The sequence below is a fragment of the Etheostoma cragini genome, chromosome 7 (assembly GCF_013103735.1).
Source record: "Etheostoma cragini isolate CJK2018 chromosome 7, CSU_Ecrag_1.0, whole genome shotgun sequence".
NCBI classification, from domain to species: domain Eukaryota; kingdom Metazoa; phylum Chordata; class Actinopteri; order Perciformes; family Percidae; genus Etheostoma; species Etheostoma cragini.
In genome coordinates, this window is record NC_048413.1 from 5,751,936 (window position 1) to 5,756,479 (window position 4,544).

Consider the following 4,544-nt stretch of genomic DNA (forward strand, 5'->3'; position numbering starts at 1 on the left):
TTAAAGTAGTTTACAAAATAACTATACTACTTTCCTTTATATTATGACATTTAAAGGGGGAGAAAAATATATTTTTTAGCTCAAAATATGTCACTAAAATGCAACTCCTGACCCGAGGGACAAGCCAATTTCCTAGTACTGACCGTGTTCTACAATATATAAAAATAATGGTTTGCAATATAATGGTTTTTGCATATGTTTTATTAACAAGAAAACACTTCAATTAAAACCAAAAACATATATTTTGTGTCATTGTCTGACACTTTTAAATGTTTTTCCTTGTGGTTAAGGCCGGGACAGGAAAGCCACCATTTTCGTAGAATGACCCAGACCACACACACTCTATGTGACAATTTACTCATGTGCAGCATCTATCTACACCTTATTAAGCAATATCAATAAGTCCTCTGTGCAATACTGTGAATACGGTATTATTATACATTCTGTTTGTTTCCTTAACTGTTTTAACTGCTTTATTCTTACATTTTCACTGATGCGTTTGTCATGTCCTTTGATGCAATATCACTGAAAATGTTCCCACTGTGTGAATAATTAAGGATTTTATCTTATATGTTAGTATTTTTCAGATCTCTCAACTGCAATGATGACCAAGAGGACAGTTGAGACATGCGGAAAGCTGCCATATTCCCAGTCATTACTTTGCCAAATCATCTGTGGTAAATTTACAAAAATCTTAAATTGAAAATGGAAGTAGGAAGTAAAGAGAGGGCAGCATAAAACGGCACCTTTGCTGACAAAAGTAAATACTTTTTAAATCATTATGATTACCATGAAACCTTCATGTTTGCCCTTCTAGAGAGAATGTTACGGCATATTTTATGGGACAATGTATAACATGCTATTAAAGCTTTCATTTAGAAAGTGATCTAAATACATATTGTCAGAATGGCACTTTAAACAGTGGTTGAGGCTAGATGGGATACAGCTACGGTGACAAAACAACAGTTAAATTTAGGCACCAAAACGAGTAGTTGAGTTCAGGAAACAGATTGGGATTTGAATTAAAACACCAGAACAACGGAACGTGTTTTCCTGGGTAAAATTATAACAAAAATGTCATTATATTGGTCTAGATTAATTAATTTGGCCATTGCTGTATCCTTTCTAGTGTAAACAGCCCACCTGTTGTAGATCTTGAACTTAAGCCACAGCGAAACTGCACAAACTGCAGCTCCCCCTACTGCCCAAATGGCCTTACTGTTCAATTATGTCAAAAGGCTGAATTGGAGCTTCTGAGGAAAATTTTGCAGAGAATTGAATTATGTTAACAATATTTGGCTTGCCATATTCTACTTAATGAAACTGGTGTTCCATTCACATCTGCAAAAAAAAAAAAAAAAATTGCGTTACTTCCTAAAAACAAAGAGAGAAGAAACAAAAAAAGAAATGAAAAAATACTTCCATGTATTAAAAGATACATCTTTCAATAACGCACTTAACCCAAATTTTTTGTTTTTGCTGCAGCACAGAGGAATCCTACTCACCTGAGTCCGAATCCGAGTAGGCTATCAAGGACTTCCTAGACTGGAGAAGAGGCTGGAGCCGAGAAACCCTTTTTTAGTTGCTGAAATAATTGACATAATGATAGACAGTGGACATTATGGTGTGAGGATTAGTTGTTGTTCTCCAACGTGTACACACTGCTGTTGTGAAACAGGGATACACAGCTCACGAGTGTGTAGTCAAAAGAGAGAAATACTGTATTTTTCAGTGACTTCTACAGATTAAGAAAAATAATGAATTTTCTTAAATAAATAAATGTTAGTCTTGGCTCAATTGCTCAGTGTCTTTGGGTTCAAATAACATTATCATCATTGATGATTGATTAGCATAAAAAAAATTGATACATTTACTTTTTAGCTTAACTGATTCTGATTGGGTATCACCTGGAACACAGCCAATAATTGAGACACAGCCACCAAATGACAGAAAACTACTGTTGCACTCTGTTCACAGAAAACGTGCATGCCCCTACTCTTTGCAAGAGGGGAGGCTTACAGCGGCAGACTTAAAAAACAACAACACTGCTTGTACTACTGTTTTTGTACATTAGCCCTTAGTATAGACAAAAGTAGGATAATTATCTCAAAATATAGCTACATGATAATTTTTTGTATTTTCAGAATAGCTTTTAATATGTTATAGTGTGCTATTTTCTATAATAATTTGAACCATGTAAATTGTTTGAGTACCCTTAAAAGTGCTTCATAAATAAAATGTATAATAAATAGTTGTGTATGACTTATCTCTTACTTTAGCAATTCATGTAATTTAGTAAAGATATATAAAGAAATTTTGTGTGAACTATCCTGATCAGTTGTGTTAAATGGGTTATTGCAGGATCAATTCATTGGCACATCTTCCTGACATCTGTTATACGTATAACATCTGTCAGAAAGATGTGCCTGAAATCGCATCTGTAAAATGTAAAGCGGATGTTGGGACTATGTATAATATACGTTAGAACGATGTGTATGAGACCGCATCTGTACGAGGTATTATATACTTTAGAACGATGTAAATGAGCCTGCATATGTACGATGTATAGCATACGTTAGCAGAGGCGGACTTACTATTAGGCAAAGGTAGGCAATTGCCTTACTGTACGTTCACACCGCCACCGACTTGAGTTGCAAAAAAGCTCAGGCTGCCCCGCCAAAGACGCTTGTCATAAAATACGGGGAAGCTTTGTGACGCTTTAGCCGCTCTGACGTGGCGGCGTTCGTACAGCGCAATTGGTCAAATCTGTGTTGTGAGCAACTGAATTTTAAATCCATAGCAATCACTGCACTATAATATCTCGTGTTTAATCATATGCTACTGCTATGCAGGGGGGGGGGCGGGGTTGATTTTTTGAGTATCCGTCTGAAACCGTTAAAACCTAAATTGAACAGTGGAATGGAGATGACTTGAAATGCCGAAAGAATGAATGAAAAAACTGGCGGTAACTTTATGGCGGGCCAGATGTTGTAGTCGTAAATAAAATGAAAAGTTTTAACACGCATTTTGCCTACTCACCGGACACACCAACTATCTCGGCTACTTTATCCCAAGCCTCGTTTTTTTTTAACTGGTCCCTATACGCAAACAACGTCATATCATAAATGATAGGAAACCCAGCAACGGCGATGATGAGCTTCTCCCCCATTTTCCTTGGAACAAATGTTTTGGTAGGAACGAAAGATTACATCGTATGTTTCTCCGGAATCAGTCACCGTGAAGGACGTCTATATTCCGATTGGCGGCTGGCGTTAGCCGCTGCTTGCCGCTGAACCGCGTCATAGCTCATTACCATAAAGTTGAAAAATTTCAACTTTCTGATTGACGCTCAACACCATAGACATAATAAAGATTAGACGCCACATTGGCTACTGAGCGCGAGATTTCCAGCCGCCATCTTGGACCGGTCATACTCGTTACTTAGCAGCAGAAGATACAAGCAGCCAGAGCACTATGCAGAATATTCCTGCTCAGATCAGCAGATTTTTTTATCTTATCTTTTTAACTCTGGGTTCTGTATAGCATTTTGAGTCTGTGTTTTGAAAATTGCTGCATAAGTTAAGTTTTGCGAGTTTTAAACGGAGATTCAAACAAGTAAATGTGCAGTTTAAATAAAAACTACCATTTTCATTTTATACTGCTACTTTAAATAAGTACTGGTACGCGTGCTTTGTTAGGGTTGAAAGATATATCAACGCAGTATTGTTACACAGCACATCGTTATATAAGTGAGTTTAACCTATACATTATTCTGGGGGTCCTAAAGCTAATGCTTGAGTTGTTATTACACTGGGATTGTGTCTGGTTTAGTTGGGATTTGTTTCCCAGCTAACAATTTTTGGTTCCCAGAACGTTCTGGGAACGTTCGTTTTTGGTTGTGGGAACGTTCCCTGAAGGTTTTTTTTGGTTGCAGTTTGGTTGTCTGTAGGTTAATTGGAAAGTTTTCTTAACGTTCCCGGAACGTTCGTTTTTGGTTACAGCGAACGTTCTCGGAACGTTCCCCTAACGTTCTCTAAAAGTTACAACCTTTAGAGAACGTTAGGCGAACGTTCCGAAAACGTTGCAACCTTTAGCGAATGTTAGGAGAACGTTCCCTTAACGTTGCAACCTTTAGAGAACGTTAGGGGAACGTCCCTTTAGCGTTGCAACCCTCAGCGAACGTTACGGAACGGTCTCTTAACGTTAGAGGAACGTTCGCTGTAACCATAAACGAACGTTCCCAGAACGTTAAGAAAACCTTCCAATTAACCTACAGACAACCAAAAAAACCTTCAGGGAGCGTTCGCTGTAACCATAAACGAACGTTCCCAGAACGTTAAGAAAAGGTTAGATTCCCCTAACCTTTAAAACAAACCAACACCCGTACCATTTGTGTGTATGTACTGTATACGTACACACATACAAAAGTTATATTAGTAGGAATGATCATTCATTGCTACTAATATAACAGGCAAACTTGATAGCATTTCAAGACTTTAATATTCAAACAACTGAAAAAAATACAAAAAAAGATAAGGGTGTAG

At 37.4% G+C, this 4,544-nt stretch overlaps 1 long non-coding RNA gene across 1 annotated transcript in view; it reads left to right on the forward strand.

Annotated features, from left to right (window-relative positions):
* LOC117947710 overlaps positions 1 to 1,715 on the forward strand; it is a 23,165-nt gene extending 21,450 nt beyond the window's left edge. The window contains exon 4 of the long non-coding RNA XR_004657300.1: positions 1,704 to 1,715. This is a non-coding gene — a long non-coding RNA (uncharacterized LOC117947710). The remainder of the gene's footprint in view (positions 1 to 1,703) is intronic.
* Positions 1,716 to 4,544: the final 2,829 nt, after the last annotated feature.